Genomic DNA, 27981 nt, shown 5'->3' with positions numbered 1-27981 from the left:
GGTAGACCGGTCTTTCTCTCGATCTCCGTCTCTCTCTCTTTCTCTCTCCGCGTTCGCTAATAAATGTTTCACGGTGACATGTGCGCCAACGATGTTCTCTGCGGTTTCCGTCCAAGTTCATCCCGCTCATTCCTTCGCTTACCGATGCGCACACCGACCGCACTCCATCGACTTTGTTCGGTCGGGGGATAAAAGTCGCCACGCATCAACCCGAGCGCGTCTGATGCTTCGATATCTCGCGGCGAGAACCGGTCGCGTTCCGATACCAGTCCTCAAACGCATAAAATGCGCGCTTTTATTGCGCAAAATAAATGTCCCTTCGTTGAAATCCTCTCTCCTCTCTGGCTCTTCGTCGTTCGATCGTTCGAATAATTTCCGCGTTAAATCGACGCGCTATAATACGTTAACGAGAGAAAGAGAGAGAAAGAGAGAGAGAGAGAGAGAGAGAAAGAGAGACAGACAGACAGACACAGAGTGGGGTTTATTAATTATTATTATTATTACAAATATTCTCGTCGAACAAGGGAAAATTTGTCGAGTATCAAATTCCATATTCCCCGGCGCGCGAGCCGGGCCGTTCCTATTTCATTGCGGCGTTACAAACGCGCGCAGGACCATTCTCCCGGCAGGATACATAATCCGCAATTGTATTGTACGACGTGCGCGTTTCCCCGTCCGTACAGAGCCGTAAACGGATTAAATTAATTTAGTGGCGCGCGCGACGTCGGTCGGGGCGAAGCTGCGAATGCATCGACCACGTCGCACGGGAATTGCCGCAAGTTTTCGGTCAGGTTATAGTATACTTTGTGCGTTTTCGTCGGAGATTTCTCTCTTTCTGTCTTTCTTTCATCCTCGTGACATTTCCGCGTTTCTTTGTCACACTCGCGTATTCCCTTTCTTTCTCTTTCTCTCTCGCTCTTCCTCATTCACGATCTTCCGTTTCCAACCTGCCCTGTTCTTTATAACTGCGCGACATGTTGTATGCGTCTCTCCTGCCACCGGACGACACGTGGATTAAATTAATTTTCCGGCGGCGAGCGTTGTCCCAGCTACTTGCGCGAGAGAGCGGCGTTAATGCCGGCGTGGCAGATGGTTGGGCGAAATGATTTCCGTGTGGAAACTGTAACCAGAGCTCGCGGTCTTAAAATTAAGAGCCGGGATTAAAAAGTGAGTCGTACAACCAGCGCAGCGCCCGGCGAGGTCATAAGTCAGATCATATTTATGAGACTTTTAGCTTTAAGTTTTCTTGATTAAACTCCCGTTTTTATTGCCGGAACCGCGAGTACACATTCGCATAAAATTGGTACTAAATGTTACGCTGTTTGTTTGTTTTTTTTTTTTTTTTTTCTCGTGTTCGTTTGGGAGCGCCATAATGTCCCTCGCAAAAAAACGTTGTCCGCCTCAATTTGTATTAATTTTACATTATTTGTTTTAATTTATGTTTTAACTTAAACGCACAAACACTAAAATAAACTAAGATAAACTAAACTAAATAATACAATTAAAAGTATTAACAATTTAATTGAAAATATATAGTAAAATAACATAATATATAAAAATATATAAAAATAATATATTGAAAAATGTAAAGTAAAATAACATAACATATAAAACGTGAGCGCTGCGGTTATATATAAATTTTATTATTGTAATATTTATTTTACTGATTTTTTACTGAATTTTTTTTTATCAAGTGTGATTGACGTTTCGCGCGTCAAGTCAACCAAGAAGGTTTTACTTTGCGGGAGAAAATTCTTCTCCCGTTAGGAGATTAGATAGACGAAACCGCGTGCGGAAAACAATTGCCTGCGAGAAATCAACACGCGAAGCAGAAATCACCCCTTTAACCGTTTGATTTGCGTGTTAGCGCGCTAATGTATTCCCTATTAGCGCTCTCAACCAAATTATTACCGGGCATCGATCATAGAAATTTGACACTTATATGCACCGAAATCTCTCGCTAACACCGCCGCCGTGGCCCACCGTTCGAGAATGATCGATTGCTCTTTACCGTGATTGATCCGGAGCTACCGTGTAACATTCGACGTTGAGGATGAAGGGTCGCACCCTTCTCTCTCAATAGCACAAAGGAACCCCGCGCGCACGCGATCGATCGCTGCAATCGGAAAATCATGACTGACCAATCAGATAAGATTGTCGGGAACGATCAATCAATGCCTTTATTGGTTTAAGTGCGACTAAATCCTTCCTCGCGATGATCACGCGAAACCGTAATTGAAACTAGAATTATATCGAAGATATCTGCTTTTTTTTTCCTTTTTGTTAAAAATAAACGACGAACACCGCCGCTCGTTCGGACAACTATATAATTTTCGATCGCGTCACGTCTCGAAAAAGATATCACGCGTCGATCAAGCGGCGCTTTGACAGCAAAAGGGGACCAGAAAAAGAGGTCCGGGCAGATTTTTGATCGATCGGAAAGACGAAATTCGTATCCGCCGCACGCAATAGCGCCGAAAACCTGAGAGGCGATTACTGGAATCGACAGGATCGATCGGTTGACATATCGTTGCCGGTCGATAAAACACAATGTAATTTTGTATTATGAACCGGAGTATAAATACAGTTATAATCGCGGGCACAACGGCGCGCGCGATTTCAGAGGCTTTTTTTTTTCAGGGTTGGTAATAATGATACGAGAAGAAAGGATGCACGAGAGCGCCGTGAGGCGGAATTTCGCGAGGATTCCTCAAGATCGTCATATAAAACAACGTGATCAAAGAGAGCCTGTTTTCGATGCTCCGAAGCGTCGTTGCAGGTCGTTCGATAAACGTAAACTGATCTCTATAGGTTTTTTTTTCTTTTTTTGGTAGATTTATTCACACGATCTTTCTCTTCTGTGCATAAAAATCTCTTAAAATATCAAACTCGATTAAAAAATTATTGAATTAAAGTAACTCTAGCCGCGACTTTTCAAAATTAATTAAAATTTGAAAACTCAGAAAAAATTGATGAGAAATATTGAGGCGCGCGATATATTATTTCCGCGTAAATTTACAAAAGTACCAAAAAATTTAAATTGCAATTAATTTCAAAAATGTTTTGTCCTTCGCGCGCTACACTTGCATTTCGAAAAGCTAAATGAAATTTTCATACCGCGAAGAAATATAGTCTCTTTTTCTCCCATTCGCTTCCTCGTGTAACAAGAACTGCTTAGATTCTTATTATTATTTTTTTTTTTTTTTTTTTTATTCTCCTTTCAAGAACGAACGTACGCGTCAGCGGAAACCGGAAAATTTATACAAAGGGGTCCGACAATTTCCTTCTCCTCCTAATCCCCGAAGTTTCGGCAAACGGTTATTACGGCCCGTCACACTTCGCACGTTCGTTAAGCCGTCGTGTTCTCGATAACCCCCCGCTCCGGTTCACGCGCTCTTGACACACGACGACGAGGGGGCGACCGGTGTTACTTAACAGGGCGAGATCAGGGCTCCTGCGGTCTCCTTAATTTGAATCAACGGCGGTCGAGTTGCGGCAGGCATCCAGTTTGGCCGGTGGACCTCAAGTAGTCAGGCTCTATCAAAGTGCCGCGCACCAACACGTACACGCTTCCCCTTCTCCTCGGATCTTGTACCGAAATCTCTGTGATACCTTCGCATATCGATGCAGCAGCTCTCGGCCCGAGTAATATTCTGTCATCTACGTACGTGACGCGCAAACTTCGCTCGCAACTTTACTTTATCCGAACGCTAATTAAGTTCCGCTCTCGTTAGACTCGTCTTTCGCCGGTTACTACAAGCGCAAGAAGTACTTACAATACGGGAGAAGAAAGAGAGAGAGAGAGAGAGAGAGAAAGAGAGAGAGAGAGAGACAGAGAGAGAGAGAGAACGGTTCCATGGCAAAAGGGTCGAAAGTGTCTGTACATGATCTCGACACTCTCCGAGGCTTAGAGGGTGTTTTTAGCGGTATAAAGTGTCCCGCTACAACTTCCTAGCGGTTAAGACTGAGCGGTCTCTGGTTACCGAAATATGCATTATGCATGACGGGGATCTCTCCGTCGCTCTTCGGGTAGGTAGGTTACGAACGCTTTTATAGATTACCATCTCGCGAGAAAGTGACCTCTCCGCAAAACCCTCCGCGTACGTGTATGTATGTATGTATATATATATACATACATACATATATATATATATAGCTGACGAAAGTGGAAACTATACGCACGCAACGCGGCGAACCGTTTTATTATAACGACGATCGTGCGCGCGAAAAGACGCAAAGTCGGAAATTTCAGCGTTTAAACCGTTTAATCATCGGCGCGGACAAATCGCTTCGGAAACAGACAACGTGCGTATAGCGTCAAACGTCAAGGGAGAATTTCTGGACAAGTGAGTGTTTATTGGAATTTCGCTTGTGCAAAGCGCCAGACCGTTCGTCGCACACGCGCGCTTTGCTTTTTACCCTCTTCAACGTCCTCTCGGATCCTTTTCTCGCTCACGACGATTCTGTATCTGGATATTTCCATTTACCTTTTACTCTCCGCCGGCAAACAAAGCGGGGAGATCCTCGTGGCTGTTCAAACGAGATCTCCAATAGCCCGTGGAAATTGGGTAGACATTGGAAATGAATCGAAAGAGCAAATAATGCGAGGGATAGAGTGAGCTGCGGGGAGGTGGCACGCGCACTTGGTTAAAGTGGCGTCGGGACTTGGACGTGGCCTTTGTGTCGAGTCGAGAGAGAGAGAGAGAGAGAGAGAGAGAGAGAGAGAGAGAGAGAGAGAGAGAGAGAAGAGGATTGAAATACACAACGCGCGAAGAGTTGAAGCGCACTTCGACGCGCGCGTCGTGTGTGTGTATATATATGTATATAATATATATACCTAACGTACGGAACACGATTTTACGGCACTCGCGAGAGACGGCGCTTGCGAGAACCACCTCTCGATAATCCCACGAGCGCTCTTGATCTGGTTGATCCATTTCCACTGTTTCTGTCTTCGCCAGTATCATCGCCGCGGCTGTTTACGCGATCCAACGACAGAGAGAGAGAGAGAGAAAAAATAGCGCACAAGCGAATTTCCGCCCTTGCGCAATTTAAAATACTTTTTTTCTCTTCGTGTCCTCTTTTCCCGCGCACGTAAATTTCAGACGAGATCGAAGAAGCGAGAAGTTTTTGAGCTTTCGATAGCCAACTTCCGATCGATATGCATATTTAACGTATCGTATCGCGTTGTATATTTAGCGCAGCCCGGAAGCTCGCAAGTTGTAACGCCCCTTTTTAACATCGCGGAAAGGTTACGAAAGTACTTGCTAACAAGTCCAAAGTTTGCGCATCGGCGGGTAGACAAGGAGAAGACGGGGAGCGGCACTCGTGCGGTGTATATATAAGTCCGGAATTAATAATGCGCCGCTAAAGCTTTATCCATATAATACGCGGCTAAGTACGGCAGGTGCGCGACTCGCCGCGTATATTTAGGTTAGTCGAGCCGACGCTATAAAGTCGCTACGTTGCTCTTACATGAGAGTTAGAGAGAGAGAGAGAAAGAGAGAGAGAATTACGTCTTGTGCTGCCGCGCAGTAAATTATCCAAGTTTCGCGCGATAAAAAGCTTCGACAGTCGATAGTCGAGATAATTTTTCCAAACGTTTCGAGAAAAACCGTCGAGCTCGTTACACGTGTGTCTCCGGGGCAGTTAAATAATTTCGCCGCTTGTTATAAAACCGCGCCACCGCGGTTTTTGTCGCGCGATAATAAACCTTACAGTTCCTAAATTTTTTTTTTATTTTTTTTTTTTTTTTTTATCGGCGATTTTATGGCAGAGTGTGTTAATTAAACTTTCCAGACTGATAAACCTGACTTTAACTTCGAATCGATAAACTCTTTCAAAATGTTCAGGCGCCGCACCGATTGTGTTTCATCGAAATAATACTTTATACCGTCCACATCGCGATGCAACGTCTATTCAATTTGTTTTTTTCGCGCGCGCGCGTTGTATTTCGAAGATATTCCCGTGTAACAGATACGAGATAATACTTCGTATTATAATTACGTCACGGTATTACGTTACTGACCGCAACAGAGAGTATGTCATCAGCGGTAACGAGATAACAGCAATGTCGGACATAAAGTGCTTAATATAGAGGAAGAGCGGAAGTAATTTCAACTATTCTCTCTTCTATATTCGCAGAATAAACCGGCCATTCCGCTCGCTCGCTCGCTCGCACCGAGAGCGTCGTTTATTTGGCGTAATTAAACTTTTTTTTTTCTTTTCTATCCCGTCGCGCGCGACGGAGGAGACGAAGACGAAAGCGCGAAGTGGAACATGTTCGCGACGAGAGAGTTTTCGCGAAATCCCGGAGGGAGGAAAGGGGATCCTGCTGCTGTACCGCTTGCGGAAAAGGCGCTGCAGCTTCGATGCATGCGCCGTTAATCGAACGCGCCGGCAAAGTTCGTATAACTAATGACGGTGATTACTCAGTGTCACGTGCAATATTAAATTAACCGTCGTTACCGCGTCGTGGGCGATCAGCGGAAGCGCATAATTCATATTGACGAGTAACGCGGCGGCAATGTGAGAAAATCAATGTAACCGACAACGACGCGTCCGTACTTAAAACACGTTTTCCTTTAAAGATGTCGCGCAACAAATGCATGCAAATCGACACGACGACAATGAGATTGTTTTACTTACAAAAAGAACTGAACACAATGTTGCAATACTTCTGTGTGCCAGAAACGAAAGTATATATTCATTCAAAAAAGTGTATTCATTCCTTCTACGGCAACGTGTCACTGGAGAGTAATTATTCTTGTAATTATGCGCTCCGTTTTTCGGAAACAGAGCGCATAATACTTTTTTCAAGCATATACTTTGCGTAAATAAATTTAAAAAAAATACAGTATATTTCGCGACATAATTATGTTAATTAATTGATCATTCCCTCGCGACCGGGTCTTTACGTCACGAGAGTCGCGGCTTTGTTTTGGAGCTTGTTTCGTTGCGCGGGGAATTATCGATGATATACGTGCGGTATACTAATTAATGAAGCCACGAGAAACGAATGGCGCGCTAGAGAATAACACGGTAACATGTCAGCTGATTTTTCTTCCGGCACGTGATTGTTCATCTCCCACGGTATTTCGTGATATAATTTTGTAAACGATAAAATATAACAAAACTGTCAAATTGTTATGTACATAAAAGTTAACACAGTTTAACAAACAAAAAAAAATACTCGGAAAAATGATCTCGAATTCGAGAAAACGTGACACAAAAAGTTGATACAAGACGTGAAAAAAAAAAAATCATTTGTTGAATAAGAAGCTAAATTATCAAGAAGCAAATAAAATTGAGAAAAAAAGAAGAAACTGTACAACCACGGTTGGGATCAAAACCCTTGACGAGACAGATATTAGGAGAGGCAGCCACGGCTGCGAATGCCAGAAATTCCGAGGTTTCACGGAAGAGGAAACTCAGAACTAGAGAGGTAGACATCGACGAGATCGTTTTTCCACCACGTCTTTCACACAGCAATTTAAATGATTATTGGATTCCTCGAGAATTTTCCTATCAATTAAATATCGCGCGCGAGAAATGAGACCACGTAAATTCTAATGGAATCGTAGTCGCTCATTTCGTTCAATGTAAATTCATTCTTCAACTTTCCGTTATTATAATAACGTAATATTTCTGTGTGTGTGTGACGCGCTAAAAATATACTAATTAAGATATTTAAAACTCTTTAACTTCGCACATACATTTTTGCACGCAAATTTTATTTCATCTGTGTAAAATATCGAGGAGAAGATAAACTTGTTGGACGTGTATCCATGTAAGAAGAAGAAAACGGAAATAAAACGAACGGGGCGAGTTGTATGAATATACATACGGCGAGGAAGAGGGTTGGTTCTCCGATGCACTTCGTGCATTTTTGAACGAGGAAGTCGAGGTAACGTAAGATGATTAGCATTTTACCGTTCGATGAGTTTTATCTTGTAAGAGGAGCTTCACCGAAAAACATGTCGGCTCTCGTAAGAACAAGAACTTGTCAGAAATATGATATCGTTCGCGGTTTGTTTATTGAATTTTTTAAAAATTGCGTACCCAACCACCAATTTTTCTGTCTTTTTGCTATTACCTGAAATCCTATCTACAGAAAAAGCGAGTGTAAATAATCACAATCGATTCTTTCGATATTGATTGATGCCACTTTTATCTCGACCCTGATTGGACATTTCTCGGATGATGCTTCTCGATTCATCGTCGTATCAAATCAAGAGGCACGTTAGTGCTTCTTATACGCGAAATTCATGCGATTGAGAAGTGAGGAGATTTTCATCGAGCAATTTTTGCGTTTTTTTTAAGTCACGTGACAGGAAAGAGAGGAAAAACACTACGTGACAACGTAACGTGACTTTTAGTCACGTGTTTTTAAAAAAGGCACTAAAATAAAGTCTCGTGACAGGGAGGAATAAAAAAAACACTATTTTACGTGTCTGTAAAAACGTGACTAAAGTAATGTCACGTGACAGAGAGGAGAGAAAAAACACGTGACTCAATCAATTCACGTGACTATACTTTAATCACGTGTCTTTAAAAACGTGATTAAAGTGAATTCACGTGACAGAGAGGAGTGAAAAACAACACGTGACTTTACTTTAGTCACGTTTTTAATGACACGTGACTAAAGTAAAATCACGTGACTTTAGTCACGTATTGTTTTTCCGCTCCTCCATCTCGTTATTTTTCGAGTGTGATTTTCATGCGTTATTTCTGACATCTCTCATATGTAAGGCGTATATACTAGCTGCTGTTATTGCGGTGACAGATTGTGTTCACTGTGACACAACACGTTAAAATAAAAATAATAATAGCGTGCGCGTAGCGCGCGCCTGTGTTGTGCTAGTATCACAAAAAACCTGCTAAAAAACAATACGCGAGAACTATTCGTCCCTTATAAGACCGTTTCAGCTTTTAACTACTTGAACGCGCAGAAAGAGAAACGCGAGACGAAGGCCGGTGAAACTTAATTGAACAAAGTGCGGCGTCGCGAGGACTTTGCATAATGCAGGTAAAGCAAACGCACTTGTGTTACGAAAGTGGGAAAACAAATCGCTATAATGTCGAGAAATTCTCGTCGTTTTCTTCTCTCCCGATGCCCGTGAATTTTACTACAACTCGCGCGCGAGTCTCCTCTCGCGCACTTAATAAACTTCGTTCGCGTAACAATATCTGAAGAACTTCAGACGCGAAGATTCTCTCTCTTTCCGTGTGTTTCGAGCGGGTTCCGACGATCGCGCGAACGACGCGTCCTTAAATATTTATTGTCGCGAGTTTACAACGTCGCGGCGCGACGAAGAAGAAGAGCTCACGCGTGATAAGCGCGCGATGCAAAAAAATCAAAATTTTTTTTTCCTCGCCCGCAGTTTTTGTTATTATGTATGCACTTCGTACGGGTGTTTATTCGATGTACAATGCGAACGTGACTATCCATCTCGGGTCGCAATTTCTTGTTCGCTCGCTCGCTTGTTCGAGCATTCGCTCTCGCGGTGAAGAAAAATGCCCGCGTCACATTTGCACGTTAAATCGGATAAAACGAGTGCTCGATTTACCGCGCTAAAGTAACGCGCTATTTCAGTCATTTCGCGACACATTTTTTTCTTTCTCTCTCTCTCCTCTCTCGTGTTGCGAGGGAAACAGACAGAAAGAGAGAATATATACATATATTCCGCGTTAAAATTTTCACTGAAAATTTTTCAAATGAGAATTTTATAAACGTCACCTCTCACTTAATGCGTCATCAAAATTGCATTAAAAAATTTTTATTTATTTCATATCCCGCATTTCGTTGCAACGTACACGCAAGAGAGCAAGATTATGCGTAATTAAATGTTAACGGCGCGCTTATCAAAGACGCTAAATATACTAGCAAAATTCGCAACTATTTAGGTAACTAACGCAAAAGGTACAGGATAAAAAGCTCGCAATTTTACGTGCCGTCGAGTCAACCTAGTAATCCCGCCGGGTTAATTTTGAGTCTCTTTAATTACGACATCGCCCGACGCTCCCGGAAACTTGGTCGGGTAAATATAGAAAGTAAGAGCGAGAGAGCGAGAGCGAGAGAGAGAGAGAGACAGAAAATAAACGCGACAAGTTCGACGAATGACGGCAGCTTAACGTTTTCTTTTCGTTACGTAAACGTAGCCGACTCCTTCTGGCAACTCTAGAAACACGGGCGCCGACTTGTAAAGCGCGCCCGTATCCCTCATTAAGAAAGAGGAAAATGGAGCAAGGTGAAGAATGGCACGTGGAAGAGAGCGAGCTTTTATACGTAGCGAGAGAGCGTTCTTTACTACGTACTCTAGAGTACGTTGCTCTTCTCGCGCACGTGAGAATTTCGAGAAACAATCGTTCTCCCTGGGATGTTTCTCGCGTTTATCGTAATCGTTCATTTCGACGATAAATAATTTCGCGCTTAAACGATCCCATCACGCGAGAAAGAGAGAAAGAGAGAGAGAGAGAACGAGATTGGTGACCACACCCGAGGCTAATGCTGTAGCGACAGCGGGCACACAACGACGTCTGTACACACAATCGATGTGCGCATAACGTGAAAAATAACGGAACGTGTATATAAACACACGCGTTTGTGAGTGATAACAATATTTCACTGCCGCGGTTAAACACATCGCGTGTGTGTTCGCGAGGAAAATCAATGGGGAAAAGCGTCGGACAAGCGTTTGCGTGATCCGCGCTTCAACCGAATCGAATTTGTTCAAACGGAATATAACGTAAGAATTTCCCGCGCGATTATTATTTTTACGTCAGCACGAATCGTAAAATCGCACGGCGAAACACTACGCGTTCTCTAGTTAAGTTTCGCTCGTCCGTGAAATTTGTCTCTCTTTTGAGAGACGAACGTTATGTAATGATTCCGCAGACATTACACGCTCCGAAGTTTGTGTCCCCGTTAAAACAGATAACCACAAAGAGAGAGAAGAAGAAGATAGAGAGAGAGAGAGAGACATAACCTTGCGATCGGTGACCCGATTCACTTGGCACGAAGATATGAGGCTGCGGCGCTTCGGGGCTTCGATGGCCCACTTTTCGAACTTGGTAAAAGCGATAGGGCACTTACGTGGTCCACGTCTGACAATAGACGAGCGGAAAAGACCGACATTGTTGTGTGGAACAATGGAGTCCGTACAATTCCGTCCGATAAAAGTATCGCTTTGACACGCGTGTCAAACCGATACCGGTGCAGTTTTCTTATCAACGTCGCGCGCGCGCGCGTTAAAATTAATAAAAATCTCAAAACGAGATTACGCTACCGCGTCACCGAAATCTGCGATTTTATCGTTTGCTTGCTTTGAACACGTTTATGTTTATCGCAAGATTAAACCGAGTTCCAATAAATTGATAAAAAAATTTGTCGATATAACAGATTTACACAGATCGCAGAAACAAATCGGAAAGAGCGCGTCGATGATAACAGCAAATAATACACCGACGGAACATGTCCCACGTTTTTTTTTTTCTCCCGACAAAAAGTCAAGCGTATTTGGAGCAATCGGTGCGAAATTGTCATCCGGTTTACGATCGGTTCAAATGACGAATCGCTCGGGGCCGCGCGCGAAAGCGATGCTGATTGCACGAGGCGCGCGCGTCCCGTTTCGCCTCGCAAAACGAGAATGCGACGCAAGTGATTCGCGGGAACGATCGATCGCGCCGCATACATTCTCCTGCCAATACGTCGATAAATCATCCTGACAGGACGAGAGAAAAGTTTTTAGGGAAGACGAAGGAACCACCGGTGTGGTCTTAGACGAGCAAAAACGGGCTCGGATTTGCCGAAGCTCGCCGGTATGCGACTCTGTTTCTTCTTTTTTTCCCCTCTCCCCGCCCTCTTCCTCTCGACAGAGAGGAACTTCGTCTTCTTCCGAGAGAGCGAAGTGTAAATCAAGCGCCCGCGATCGTGAGAACTTGGCGCGCACATGACTCCGGATCACGTGTTCCGAATGTCCGCCGATCCGTGACACACACACACACACTCGCGATACTCACGAAACTCGACAAATATTTGTAACGGAAAAATCGAAATTTAATTGCAGTCGCGCACTTCGCGTGATCTTTCGTCGCGGCGCGCGTCCTCAGTCAGGACGCGCAGTTGCCTGATGACGAGCGAAAAGTTTTGTTGCAAACCGAAGGAGAGAAGAAACGACGCGATTTTCCGCGGCTCGTTAATCGCGCATGAAGAAAAGACGAGAGTCGGACGGACGTTCCTTTTAGGCTCGAGTGATTACGTCGAGAGGAGAGACGCGTAAAAACGCGCGCGACCGATTCTTCGCAAGATTTCGACGAAAGTTCCTCGTCCAGGTGAACTTTCATTACGTACGTCTCGTAATTTCGTTCTCCCTCTATTCCGGTTCGTCCGCGAGGACTTAGGAAGAGAGGCCTGTGATTGGAAAAGTTCGCGAGACGAAATCAAATGCTCTCTCTCTTTCTCTCGTCTTCAATGTTGGACGGCGAACGCATACGATTATATCAACGACTTCGGGTCATAAATTCTCACGGGAAGAGACAACTCTCTCGATCGGCTCGATCTAAATGCCGATGAAAGTAACGAGTTCCGTAAATTAAAGAACTGCACGTCCTTCTTTCTCTTTCTTTCTTTCTCTCTCTCTCTCTCTCTCCCTCTCGCGCGCGCGCGAACTTTAATCACTGTACTTTCAGGCGTGATTATCAAAAACGGCCACGGCGACCAGCCTGTCAGTTACCGAGCCGTTAATCTTTCTCGGACATTTGCAAAGTATTGCTCGCGGGACCATCAATCTTTCGAAATATTTCTTCTACATTTTGCCAACAAATGAAGTAAGAGTGATAAATGACAGAGCGCAACGAGTCGTTTCGCTATTAAAAAAAAAAAAAAAAAAAAGTGATAACAGGACTCATAATTATATACGCAATTATGCAACCGTGTATAAACGCGCTAAAAATACAACGTGACGAAAAGAAAAAAAATTGAATGAAAGATATATTGCCTTTCACAAAACATCTTTTGTTTGGAATTTTCCATTATACAACGAGACGTTTCGTGCTAAAAACGAACAACAGGACTCATAATTATAGACGCAATTATGTAACTTCGCGAGTGGTAGTACCGAAGACAGCGCAATAAAAGTAAAAAAAAAAAAAGAAAACAAAAAGATGCAAAAAAATATCGCCTTTCAGTTTGGCAAAACATCTTCTGTTACACGTCCTTTTACGATGCAACGAGCCGTCTTTCTTTATTGAAAACTGATACACAACACAACTCGCGATACGTAATTAACTCGGCATGTATACGGAGAGCAAAAATATCACGACGAAAAGTTTACACGAACAATAGACATTTTTCATCGCGTGTTCTGTCTCGTCAGAAAAAAAAAAAAATCTTCCTCCCGTTCTTCGGAGCACACACAAAGTTGTGTTTTCTTGTCCGCATACAAAGATCACGTAGACCGCGCGGCATCCGCGGTCAAGGTAAAGACGGCGATCTATTTACGATTCGTCTTTTATGTTCTTCCGGATAGTACGCACGTAGCTCGCGATACGACGTGAATGGCAATTCGCTTCTCTGAACGGATCATTCAGACGGCGCGTCACGCGACTCGATGCTGACGCCGTGTGTGTCGGCGATGCACACGCCGTCGCCGTCGTCGTCGCCGTCGTCGTCGCGTACGTTTCGCGGATCGAGCTTATGTGTGTGTATTTAGCGCACAAGAGAACGAGTTCGGATTCTCTACGACCGTGTGTGTTCGCATTCCGCGTTATCCGCACGTGCGCTAGCTGAATGGCATTTCGCACGCGCGGAATGCAAAGAGCGGCGGCAACGCGGGAAAGGACGTAGACAAATTGCAAAATCGCGCAAACCGACGGTCCAAGTTGCCGGGCGCGAAACTCCGCGAGTCGCGTTATTATTGCGAACGTCGCATTGTGTTGTTGTCGAGAGAAGAATCGCTCCGAGAAATCGAGTCGAGCGCGGGGATCGTAAATCATTCTTTTTCATTTGCGTTATTCATCCATCACGACGTTTATGCGCGTTTATTTGCAATTGACGCGAGCAACAGAGTAAGCACATACAGCTGTGTTTTATTGAATGTTAATAGACATCTGTTAAACACTCTCACGTGATTGAAAACAAACGCGCGCGAAAAGAGCTTTGTCGAGGCTGCTGCGCGGATATATACCACGACGACTCACGGTCACACCGAAGTGTGTATCTTTCCGCGCGACACACTTCCAAAGTACGTAGTGCAAGCTGCACGGAGTTTGCAAATGACATGAGTTCCGTGAATGTGAATAGGCTGTGCAAACATCACGTTGAAAACGACCGCGACGAACGACGCGGAATTCGCAGGCGGCGCGCGGCCGGCGCAGCAGATTCGAGAGACGCGAGATTACCGGAATACATTGCGCGATGATCCGCGTTGACCTTTCGCGTGCCGCCGCCGCCGCCGCCGCCGCCAGTAGCTGTATCGTCGCGTTTAGCCATGATTGTCGGGGACAATGGCCAAAACGTAACGGTAATCCAATTGTTGGCGATTGCGCGATAACAACAGTATATAGTGTGCGGTCACCGCGAGCGATACCCACGCTCTATTGGGGTATCAAAAGCCGCGGCGCGACGCCAGAATTCGACGAATTAATGTAAAGAACAACGCGCCGATAAACGTTAATTAGCCGAAAATGAAAATTTATTTATTTCATTTGGTTGATACGTACGAGCTTTCTCGACGTTTCCGCGCGGTGAATTATAAATTTTACGATAATTTATTATCCAATGTTATTTGCGATTACCGACAATAAAATTCTGTCAGTTCGTCTGACCTGATGTAAAAAAAAAAAAAAAAAAAAAACCCAAAAAACACAATCGGAAATAATCGAATTGCGCCTCGTAATAAAAGCCGCTAAAAGTCAGCGAATTTTAGCCGCCGCGATAATTCTCTGTTTCTTTCGCGCGAAATCCTCCGAACGAGCAGCAACATCGCGAACAAACAAAAAGTTTCTCTCACCGAGACATTTTATTCACGTATACGTGGATTTCGTCCTCAAACTGCTCACCGGTCTGCCCATTATTTTTTCAGGCGTGCTAATGTCCCAAAGTCAAGCCCGGGTCGACGCGACGCCACGCGTCGTCATCGCCGCTGCAACAGCCCCGGGCTGTTCCCTTCTCTTTATTCCCTTACGCGACAGTTTACTCCGCTTTCCCGAAACGACCAATCCGCCTCTCTCGCGCGCGCTCTTCCTTGATTGCAGCTATCGAGGTAACTCCTTGCATAATGCAAATCGGCCTAACGCGAGAGAAGCGAGAGAAAGAGAGAGAGAGAAATAAAGAGAAAAGAGTGAAATAGAGAGCGAGAAACGAAGAGTGTCGGAGAGGAATAGAAGAGGATATAAAAGGCTGTACAAGAGTGCAATTTAAATTTTCGGACTGACTCACCGCAACGGGAACTTTTTCAATGTATACAGTTTTAAAAGCCCCCGCCGTGCCGCCCTGTTGCCCGGCCTTGCATAATGCAAAGTGGCTTCTCGTATCATCCCCCGCTCGCTTTGCTCGCGTGGCCGCGACTATCCGAGGAGGTTCGTGAATTTACACGAGCGTGGAATATGCGAGGCGAGGTCGGGCGTCGCGTCACCATTTAGCGCGACGTTCTTTCTTTTTTTTTTCTTTTTTTTTCTGTCGTTCCTCCTCGTCTCGCGGAACACTTTAAAACCAAGTGCTAGATTTACGACTCCATCTCCTTTTTTCTCTTTCCCTCTCTCTCTCTTTCTCTTTGCGATTTCTCTGAAATTTTAAACTTTTTTTTTTTTTTTTTTTTGTTTTTTACGCAGAGAGGTCGATTCAGCGAAAGGTACCGAGAGATTCTCGAGTATTAGAATTTCATATTCACCGCGCGATAACCGTCCCGGCTCTTCTTACGGTTTTCCGTTCTTGTGAATAGAGAGACCGGTTAAATAATAATAAAAAAATTAAAACGACCGATAAATGCCAAACGCGGAGCTTCCGAGGTGCTTTTTTACACGTGGTCATCATCGGAGACCTCGCGGAATATTTTTCTTCTCTTTTCGACGAAGAATGCAAATAAAGTTTCCCAACGCGGAGATATCGTGCGAAGTAATAATTGCAAAGCGTAAGTAAGTTTTGTCGTGCGAATTTATCGAACGTGATATTGTGAACCAAGTTCGAGGATTGAAATAAACATTTTTTGAAATGTATTTGCAATCCCGTCATTTTTCTATGAATAAATTCCGAAGTCGGGAATTAAAATCCGGGAGCTTTTTTCAGAAGACGGAAATTTGTTTTTAACTACCTCGCCGGGATACTTTTGTATCTTGAATATTAAATGAAATACGTACGACAAGGAAGAGAAACAGATTTTCTATGCGACGCACGTTCGGGATCAATAAAATTGCGAGAAGACAAACAAATGCGACGAGAGACGCAGCGTTATAAATTTTATCGGTCCGGCAGAATCTGCGCGTGTGCGGAGGACACGATCGCTATATAATTGCAAATATGTGCGGGAACGTAAATAAAATCAAATAATTATTTATCGTAAAATTATTAATTATATAACTCATTTTGATAGTAATTATGATAATTTTGCCACTATGTGAACATGAATGAGAAAACTGGATGCAAACAAATAAATAAATGCGCATTCCGCTTAATTACCATTCATCGAATTCAAGTTGTCCGAAATTCATGTTCAAACACGGTAAATTATTGTTATCGCTAGCTATACTCGCGATATAAAAGATATCATCACGTGTCACAGACGATACTTTTGATCAAACAAAACGAAACTTTCGACTTACTTTTCCCGTCATGTGTGTCACGCGATAAGATAATATTACAAAGGCAAATTTCAATAGCAATTACTTTTTTGAAATTAAAATAAACCAAAATCCAACGAAGAGCGCCATTAAAACTTGTCGTTTAAAAATGATTAAACGCAACGAACTCCGTTTCAAACATTTTTTTTTTTTTTTTTTTAACTCGTTACATTGAAATAAGCCGTAAATATAATTTGTTTCGCGAAACGCACGCCGACGTAACATCGCGATGCGATGCGAAACTAAATTGAAGATAAAGAGTGACACTCTTCTCGCGATTATACACGTAATTTCAAAAAGTTGGAGGTCTAAAAAAAGATCTGAGATTCCCCGCAAATAACTACCTCGTTACTCTGGCACGCTATAAATAGACACCTGAACGGCCTTGGTCAACCTTCTTCGGGTCGTCGGCTCCGACCTGGCATCCTCACATATATCGTATAAAGAGATTGTCCTTCTCGCGATTGAATTAAAAATTCGCGGAAATTGTGAACGCGAGATTTTCTCGGTAAGTACTTCCGGATAATGTTCACACGCAAAGCGAAAACAAACACGCAGTGAGGATCATTTTCGACGTATTGTTCGCATCTTGAAATTAATGTAAAAATAAAAATTCTGTTTACTTTGTTTTAATAAATAAAATTCAATTAATACATCAAACGTGTTCTAAAATCACAATTTGTCGAAACTTTTAAACAAAAAATTAATGTACAAATTTGTTTAAAATAAAAATTTATTCAAAAAAAGTTAATTGAACCAAACCTTTGTTTATATTCCTGCAATTTAATTCGATATAATATTCTTGAAAAACTTTCAACTTGTGGATTTTTAAATGCCATAAAAACGTACGCTTAACAATAGCAATTTTTTTTTCCTCTTTTTCGCGTACGCGGCAGCTTTCAACATCAAACACTCATAATCCCGACGAACGAGAGCAATTAGATGAAGCGCCGCACAAAGGAATCGACCGAAAATATTCTGTTCGTCATTTCTTTCCGCGGAATATGAACGAATTAAGATTTAATGGTCTCGCGAAAAATTACCGTGTGCGGACGGAACAGTCGATCCCCATCCCCACACTAAAGATCGAGTTTTTGGCCGCTCGGACACAGCCAGGAAAATTGTGTCGCCGCGCTTCGTTCGCGATTTGCGATTCCGAGCTGCGTTTTCGTTGAACCGAAAAATCGGCCGGATATCTCATTTGCTTTCTCTTCTTCCGCACATACACGCGCCAGTCAATTTTGGCGGATCAGCCCCGCGTGATTTCGTTTTCTGTTCGCGGTCGAAAAAAATATTTCTATCCTCGAGTGTGCAGTTTATAGAACGGCTGAACTGCGAATAACTTAATCGCGATAAGATAAAAAGATTTTTCGCCGCGGAGTATCGAATGCGAAGAGAGAAAGTTTCGTCGTAATAAATAATTCGCTCCATTTCCTGTCTGAGGGATGTCCAAACAGGACGTGAGAATACATTATTTACGCTTCAATTTGTATCTCACGACGTGACGTAAAAATAACAGAGAAAGTCGATATGTCAGTTGGCGATTTACCGCATTTTATCTTATCGCGATTGTTACAACGCAAACTAGTGATTTAAGACTTCTGATACTTTACCAATTTTCTTTCTCAACGAGGGCGGAAAAGACGGAAAGTCCTCTGTCGATTCTCTGATGAAATCTCCAAGTGTTTATCACAGGTTTTTTTTATCACAGAAACGTAGGCAGGCAGTGTATTTTCGGTTAAGATGTGTATCCCACCTGGTCGGGGAGTGCTCTCGAGTTATCTCACTTCTTGACACGAAGTTGATCACTTGGCGTAAAAAACTTTCGATGTGATGTATGTGGTGTGTGTGTGTGTGTGTCGTGATAATCTCGCGCGACACACACTCGACTAATTAGGCGCCGTCGAAAAATAATGATCGAAACGTTGAAATATCGTGTGACACAATCCGCAAAGAGCAAAGAGCGAGATTGAGAGTCTGTCTTTGAGTGAATGAATATAATCGCGAGTCGTTATCTCAATCCGCGTGAGTTTTTCCTTCACCGCACGGAACGACGAGGAAAAACAATTCTCTTCTGAGAGTTTCTCGCGCGCGACGAAATTCGATACGAGATACTCGCGACGACACACGATTGCTATTATTGTGCAGATTAGCGTCTCAAAAGGTCATCCACGCAGAGACTGTTGCTGCATGTTCCTTTTACGCCGCGAGCTTCCGACGCTTTCAACGTCCTCGATCTTGGCAAGTCGATTATTGTCACGGCGGCGGGTTTCGGAGCCGCGTCACTGCCGCCGAAACTGGAGCAGCGCGTTAACCGTCCGATTGTAAAGCCCCCTGCGTAGCCGGACGCCAATAACAATGGCGATAATTATCGATAATCGATGTAATGTGTACCGTACCGCGAAACGGGCTGAATGAGAGAACGCGGGTCCGAGGGTTCGTTCGTGCGATGAATGCGTGACGATAACAAAATCCGCGACCGACAATCTACGGACACGCGCGCCGTCCGACACGTCACTTCGCGTTACAATAGCTACCGTGAGCTTGATTCACGCGGATGCGTTGCGTTACAATGTGACCGTGAACACGAAGCCTATAGTCGGATCTGCAACAATGTCAACACAGCGTCAGTCGTTTCTAACTGGCAACGAACTCGATAATTTTCTTTCTCAAAGCAACCGTGACAAGCACAGTGTCGCACGTTTACGTTCGAGATTCACTTCTTTGTCGAGGATCCGGTTTCTTTTTTCTCGCCGAGCTCTACCTGTCAACGTGCGATATCTCTTGGTCGTAAGAGAATTTTTCTTATTCGAACGAAATTGTTTTCACTCATATAGAAAACACTTGAGTGGAATGTCGGGAACGCTCGGAATGTCGCGCATCGACTTTCGATACGCGGCCGTCTTCCGATCGGTTTTTCCCGGGAAGAACGATCGAAACGACTCGCACTGTGCACGTTGCCGTCGACTCGCTCGCGCGCACTTCAACAGCACATCGACGCATTCGTTGCACAACCGTGTGAATTTTTTACGTTCCGCGGCGAGGAAAACTGACGGATATGATGAAAACGAGACGAGACGAGATGAGAGTGAGACAACACGTCCGCGCGCAACCGAGTCCGTTGAGACACTATCGCGCGACTCCGAAACTCCACGAGTAATCGCGGCCGACTCCGTTCGGTGGGGTTCGGCGGCCCCCGCCGAATGGATCCGAAGCGACGACCGCCGCTATGTTCGGCGCGGTGATATTCCAGCGACGACCTCCGATTCACCTTCTCCGGGCAAAACGAGAGAGAGACATTCCGGCGGTAGATCATCGCGACAACAATTCGTCGGGCACAAAAAAAAAAAAAAAAAAAAGTAAAATCGCTTGCTTCTCGTGAAAATACATCGGATATTTGTATATTAACTCACAAATCGCTTTCGATTTCAACACGAAGCAAACACGATGAACATTGCAACGCGACGCGCAACGAAATGTTCTTGTATCGTTTGTTTTCGATATTACGCGCTATAGATTTTTTTCACTGTATCATAAAAAAATGCTTTCGCGATACGAGAGATCTTCGAATGTATTATATAATAGCTTTTCGAGACTGAAAAGGTAATATCGCGTGATAGACGAATCGCTTATCGATTTCTCCAAGTGTTCAAAGCGCAATTCAGGTTATAAAGCTTTCGATTTAATGAAAGTACGCCATAAATTACATTTCGAAGCGCTGACATTTATTAAACATTTGTTAATTCGCAAAGTTATTTTTCTTTTTTTGCGAAGACAGATCGTTTAAAAAATTTAACATCCGAGAAACGAAATCGTTTAAAGACGGAATCGCGCCGCACGTCGTATTGCATATAAGTCTTTTACTAGGTCAGAAGTCACTAGATTTTTCAGGTCGCCTCTCTTCTGAATACTTGGGCTTTATGACTAAACTCTCCGAAGAGAGAGACGACCGGAGCCGTTCGAGATTCCACGATTCAACAATCTCGCTGCGCAAAATATTCCGAAGCGAGTGATTCAACGTTTCAAGATTCTGGATCTAATAAAGTAAATTCACAACGTTTCTCTTAACACAGGTTAGTCTCGATCCGGTTTTACTGCTTTTCACAAGCAAATAAAAAAAAAACCTGTTATATTCTTTCCTCTAACAAACAATAAAGTGAAACTATAATACACACGAAAAATAACTCGCCAAGTGGCAAACCAGATAAACAATAAATTCATAATTAAATATATACGCGACATTTACACTCGACTAAAATACAAAAGAATAAACGCGGCATACACACACGGGTAAAATACAATTATAAATTCGATCTTGGAAAAGAAAAAAGAAAATAAAATTATCAACAAATAAAAACTATAAGGTGGAAACTTTTGCGGTAAAACGTGTTAATATAAACGCGAATGAGTTCTCGACCCAAATCTCACGGCGCAATCTCGGGAAAACGATGCGCCACACATTTCGAAATTTATTACCGTTCCAAATCAGTTTCTCGCGTTGCGCAACGTCTTCATTGACGTCAATTATATCGGCGTTGCATGCGCGCCGAATAAAACGAGGGCGCGGCTTGATGCCGTGATGGAGATCATTTTCACGCCAAGAATTTTCGTGCGCGGCGTCGGGGCATCCTTTCTCTGTCGTAGATAGATACAGAGAGACTCGCGCAACACGAAACCTAACGAAGGGAAACGTTCGCAACACACAACGTAACGTCCAACTTCGCGTTACGGGTTCATCAGAATCTAGTTAACTCCTGCCGAACTTCGATCTAATAACGAAGCGCACGCGAGCTTATCTAATAACCACCGCGATTATATCTTCATTACGACGACCGGTCCGGAGGTGGATCGAGACGGATCGCCGCGAGTGTTTATCTTTTGCTCATTGTTGATTGTATTTATCTACGCCAGTAAGTAACCGTTATAAGTATGTTTTTTTTTTTTTTTTTTGCACACGTCGCTCATTAATAACAGCGGAGTGAGTATGAGGCTGTAATTAAAACCGAAGCTCGCGTTTCCTTCTCTCTTCATGCTTAGATAAGCTGCGCGCGTCTTATGTAACGTACGGGCTGCGATACACACACTGACAATATTTTTGCTCTTTTTCTAGACATCTCTTTTTGAAGATTGAACATATTTATTTTTGTTGTACATCCGCAAATAATCAAGCTGTATTTCCATAACATTAATAATTGCAAGTGTAATTTACTGCACGACAAAAGAATTCTGTAAAATTATTCTTTCGAAGAAATTAACGGCAAAAACATTTTGCAAATTGGAATTCTGTGAAGATAGTATATAATAGTACCGTATATAATTTTTATGCGTATATATATGTATATATTTAAAATTAATTAATTGGATAATTCATATTTTTGCGTGTGTATTTTGCAAATGTTCATATTGTAAAAAGAGCCGCGCCGTTATTGGAACACAGTAAAATAAAAACACAACAATAGCGTGGGTGATCGCGCCTGTATTGTGCTTAGTGTGGAAAAAAAGAGAAAATTAAAGAGCAATAAATAACAAAAGAAGAGCGTTAAATATGTATGCGCGCGAAAGCTCGGTTAGGTTAATGTCTAGAAAATAAAAGATTCGAAATCTCCCGATTTAGTGCGAACCCGCGCGAAAGTCTTTCTTTAGCCTTTGATTTCAATTGCGTTGGAATTAGTTTGCTGTTTTGATGTTATTTCGAAACGAGTCCGGATGGTTCGATTCATTCATTTCGGTCCATCGATTTTTTTCACGCGCGAATTAAATTTTTTATGAAAAAAACATTTGTATCGTTTCGGTATTTGTCGCGAGACATCTCTGTGTTTCTTAACTTACGATGAGAAAAAAAAACAAAACCACGCGACTACTAACAAATTCGTCAAAGTTCTTGAATTATTTTCCACAACTATTAGGAGAATTTAATTATTCGCGCAACTTGTAACCGTAATTGTTCACGGGCAAGAGAAAGAGATCTCGTCGAGAGTATATAAAATCGGAATGACCGCACGGACAGCCGCTCGCGCGCGAATTTACATTTTCATTAGGCTTCTGATTGCGACTTCTTGGACGTTGTTGAAAGCTCGTCGTCGTCGTCGTCGTCGTCGTCGCGCGTAATAAAGTGCTCGGAAAAAGCTTTTCTTTTCGCAAACCGCTGACACATTCCAACTTTGATCTTCTCTCCCCCGGGACCAACGACCTTATATTCCCCCATCTTCTCCTCTGCTTCCGTGTCCATCGACTTCTCGTTCCTAACCGCACGAGTTTTCCCCCAAACCTGTCTCTTGAGCGCGAACCCTCATAAAAAATACAATATTTTCCTTTCATTTGATCCGACAGCTTCGTCCGCCCTTCGTTCCTCTTCGTTCAGTCAGCTCGGACACACTCTCTATCTCTCTTTCTCTCTCGTTCCCTCGGTCGTGTTTGTATGTCTGTTTGTGTGTCTGACGGATCTGTAAGTTTAATTCGACGCGGAAGTCCAGGCGAGCCTGGACGCGCCACAACCGTTCGCTACGGGCGACTTGATTGCTTTGTCCTCCGAGACTCTAATATGAATTACAAACCTGCTCCTTGACTCCTCCGCTCTCGCGCTCCTTCTTCCTCCGTCCTTCCGCGCGAACCGTTGCTACCTCGTCGGTATTTCTCTGTCGACTTCTGCGTTTGCAGTGAAGTGGAACAAAACGTGTGGACATCGCGTCTTGTCAGAAATGTACATTGAAATGAGGACAAGTCCGTTTGCGATTAAAAAAAAAGAAAATAGCATTTGTCTCAGATAAAATTACAAATTATTTTGAACTATTCAAGTGCAAAATAAATACGCGGAATTTCTCTTCGCGTTTTAAAAAGAATTTTATTAAAGTTTCGACCAAACCTCTTGTGCACCAAAACATCCGCAAAATATTCGCAATTATACAAATTCTCGTAGACTCGCAACCGCGAGTAAGACGAGTATCTTTGACTGCTTTAGATTTCTGCAGCGCAATCGCAATTTGAAGCTCGTTGTGTGTTGAAGCGATAAAAAAAAGAAAAAAAAAATCTCCTGACGCACGTCTACGGACGAGCGCGCGTGTCCCTTTTACGAGTTTCGCAGTGTCACGGAAACGCATCGCCGGACCATAAAAAGAACGTAGTCGCTGCTCGCGATGATCGCGTTTCTGCCGACGACGACGACGACGGAGATGGGCAGAGGACAAACAAAAAACCCCGCCGCACACTTCCGAGCAATGAAATTTCTACACGTTCTAGGTTTTACCAACTCTCGCCGTTCTTCGCGAGCGCATTACGTTCGCGAAAACCATAATTCCGACAAAACGTCCCCATAAAGTTCGAAAAAAAAAAAAATTGCTATCATCAAAAGAAGAGATGTATAACGGCGCGAAGATAGCAATTACGAGCGATAAAAAGGAATCGAGTAGAAAAAAAAATTATCATAGATATTTGTCGAACACGATCGGATTTATTACCTTCGAAATTTCTATTCTCGTCTCCTCTTCGCGGAGATTAATGAAAAAAACCGCAGTCGCATCCGCCGTACAAGAATAATCTGATGCTTCGGCATCAAACTTTCATTTTCCGCGAAAAATCTATTCGAAACGGGCGGAATGCTCTTCCCTCCATAGATATGCGATTGCGATGTGAAGGAATCGGATATGCAAAACCAGACGGTCTGTAAACGGAAAATCTATATATAGAAATACAGAACTATGAAATCGCTATTTTCCACTTCCTAGTCTCTCCTTCGGTGATGAATCGCTCCGAGAATAAAAACAGTGCGGAGTTCGGTGTGTGGGTTTTAGGAAATTGAAACTTTTTCTTCGACTTCGCTCGCGTCGACTTATAATCACGTGTAACATAAGATCCTTCAAGAACACATACTACCTATCTTTTGTTTTTACTTTGCAATCGTGTCTAAACCATATCTCTTCGATTTGTGTGTGTGTGTGTGTGTATGAGAATAGTTCACACAAAATAATAAAATCTAGATTTTTCTCTCGACACATCACGTGTTTAATACGGTGCTTGCGATTTTGTCGTACTCGAGTAATTTTCATTCGGTCGCTGCTTTATGTAATCGTCTTAAAAATATAATAAAAAACCCGTTCGCAATCCTCCTAATTCGACGCGGAGATTCCATTTCGAGGGAGAACATCTATGTCAGGCTGTAATTTGAAAATTCATCTCTTCAAACAATTCATGACGCGAACAGAATTATACTTTGAACGCTTACGGTATTTGCCCAAGGATTATGTACCACCTCGAATTCGATAAATTAACAGCTAATCGCATCTGACTCTCTTACTCGTTCTCGAATCACCGTTTCTATAATAATTGCGAGAAACAATCGAATAAATATATAAACGCGTACAATTGTCATCCTATAGACGGATACGCTTTTATTAGTTAATCGTGTGTGTGCACAAACATACTGTCAAATATTTTGTTAGGGCTTTTATCTCCTACCTCCTCCCCCTCCCCTCCTCTCCCCCCTCTCCTCCTCTTCCCCTCCTCTTGCGTAGTGCGTGAGTACATATTGATTTACTGGACCACGCGCGCACTGCATGTACAATGGGCTCCCAAAAATAACACAAACTTTGGATTTGTGTTTACATAGATCGACGTGTAAACACACTTGAAAACGTTTCTATCGCTTGGATAGGATGGAGATTGGAATAGATTAAAATTATCCAACGGTATATTGAATATATTTTGCATACGTAAGCAGATTTCGTGGATCCTAAGTAAATAAACTAGATCAGCAAGAAAGTAAAAAAAGTTAAAACACAAAGTACAAAAAAAAAACTTTGCATTATATTATTTAAAAAAAATACATATATACATATATACATATACACGAGGAAACGTAAGTTGAACAGACGCTCGTGCGCGCACGTGTACAGATGACACACGCGGGGACTACAATGGATATCATGAGATCTGCTCGGTCGTATGTTTCGCACGGAGCCCTTTGATTGCCTACATGAAGTCGCTCCGCGTGCGGAAAGACCCCGTGTATTCGTATCACGTTCCCGAAGCTGACGAGTAAAGTGGTTTACCTAAACGTACAGGTCAAGCGTGTCACGACGAAAGTTTTCCCGTCGGCTTGAAAAACTTGCTGAGCGCACACTTCTTTCTTCCGCGTATTTGTAAAATGTGATAAGTTCGCGCGGAACATGTAAGCGCGACATTGTCCCGGTTGTCGCGCGATCGAGAACGGAATTAACGTCGCGAGTTTGTTTGTCACGGTTTTGAAAGTAATTAACCCTCTCATCCCCGCGATTGTCTGTTAAATGGCCATCGATAATTGAACGTAAACGAAAGCGATAATAGATCCCGGTAGAATGGTGCGCGACCTCGTTGCGGCTGATGAAAGATAATCGCGGGAAAGTGCGAAGTTTGCCGGGGAAACGAGACGGTCGCGCCGCGTATCGCGAGACTGGCAACAAGTTGGTCGACGTGAAATACGCCTCGTTAATTAAAGTGAGATTGTATTTAAATATGTGTGAATTATTTTTTTCTATTCATATCAATCTCTCGACTGGTCGTGCAATTTGTTTATTTGTTTTTTTTTTCGAAAAATCTGACGCAACAATGACGCGAAACAACGTCGATGGAGTTTGATTTCGTCGCGCATTAACGTAAACACAGAAAAAAAATGTAATAAAGTCGCATTGTAAATCACGAGGATTTTACGCGCGCGAACTCGCTAAGAGATCTCTGTCCAAAGGGCCGCATTATCAACATTCCATCGGCGAGACGACGCACGGTGTTGGCCTGCATGAAACTTTCATTTTCCGCGAACGTCGAGCAACAATGTGAGGAAGAGAGCTCTTTGTAAGATCGTTCGGCTCACAAAAGCGACCGAGAGCACAATGGACCCTCTAAGTTCTGTGAGATACCCACCGTAGAATGGCGGTTCTAACGTACGCGGGGACCATCTTCGAACCGGCGTGTTTGCCATACAAGCTCGGCGCTGTGAATGTTGATAAAAGTTTTCGATCCGAAAAAGAACAAATTTACGCGCGCCGTGTAAACATTATCGCGGCAAATATTTCATCATTCGACGCGTTTTTTTGTCTTGTATAAATATTTTTAAAAAATACTATAATCCCGTAGCGATAAATTCCATTTTTCGATAAATGTCATTAAAAGAGAGACCCTAGTTCGCGCGTTGCTTGCGAGAAGGTTTAAAGCGGAGAAAAAATAATAAATTACGCGTCTCTCTCTCTCTCTCTCTCTCCCTCTCTCTCAAGATTTTCAAAGGTAAACTGGCGACTCCCGTATATATTGTATATGTAGTATAGTATACACCGAAGCTCGTCCTCAATCCGTTTATCAACAATAAACTCAGAACGGACGGCGCGCCATTTGTTGTGACGAATGCCGCTATAATCCGTGAAAGTGGATTTTCCTCGTGAAGGAAGTTTGATCGCGTTTGGATTCTAAAACGTTCCAACGTGCAACCCATGATGGTGGCGGTCGCGCTGTGTAAACTCGGGACAGAAATACGACAGGTAGAGAGACGACGACCCCCGTGCTGAGTCATGGCCACTGAAACTACCGGCGGTGGTCGCTCGGAATCGGACCAGCTCAGCAAACCGCAGAGCAACCGAAGCTCTCTGATTTGGAACTATCGATTTTTTTTTCCCCGAGAACTGTATCCAAAACTGATCTCAATATCCGCGAAAAGACAAATCGTTCGTGAGAAAAACAAACAAAACTCGACTCACACAAATCGTCGCATCGACTGCGCGTATCGACGCGTCCGCGCAAACTCGGTTGGCAAATAAGCGCGGATAAAATAATAACGATCGTAATTTACGACGATATGTATTTCGCTGTTCTCTCGCATATTTTAAACCCCCGATCGGAATATTTGGTAATTATTATTTGCCCGTGAGAGTTATACAGTAAACGATGCCCCGTTATCGGTTTTCCGAGCGGAGAGCGGCGGGAAAAGATGGATCCTCTTCGCGAAGGTCGAAGGAGCGCCGTGTCATTTCGCGAACGTTAATAAATCATGGCGTGAAGTCTGCCGTTTTCCCAATGCGCCGCCCGTCGAAAAGCAAAAGGGAAAACGAGTAGGACTCACGTGCGCGCGCTCACGTCAAACTAAGAACGACGCAACAAAAAAAAAAAAAAAAAAAAAAAAAAAAA

The 27981-nt window shown here is 43.2% G+C and overlaps 1 protein-coding gene across 1 annotated transcript in view; it reads right to left on the bottom strand.

The window, feature by feature from the left end:
* Nucleotides 1-18533, bottom strand: part of LOC109860427 (mannosyl-oligosaccharide 1,2-alpha-mannosidase IB-like) — a 43371-nt gene extending 24838 nt beyond the window's left edge. The window contains exon 1 of the mRNA XM_020439497.1: nt 18450-18533. The gene's annotated coding sequence lies outside the window, so the exon portion shown is untranslated. The remainder of the gene's footprint in view (nt 1-18449) is intronic.
* Between the last annotated feature and the right edge of the window lie 9448 nt (nt 18534-27981).

This window comes from Pseudomyrmex gracilis, unplaced genomic scaffold (assembly GCF_002006095.1).
Source record: "Pseudomyrmex gracilis isolate BER0280 unplaced genomic scaffold, ASM200609v1 scaffold_385, whole genome shotgun sequence".
In the NCBI taxonomy this organism is placed as follows: Eukaryota; Metazoa; Arthropoda; class Insecta; order Hymenoptera; family Formicidae; genus Pseudomyrmex; species Pseudomyrmex gracilis.
The sequence above is the reverse complement of the archived record's forward strand: the minus strand, read 5'-3'. Positions and strand labels throughout refer to the sequence as shown.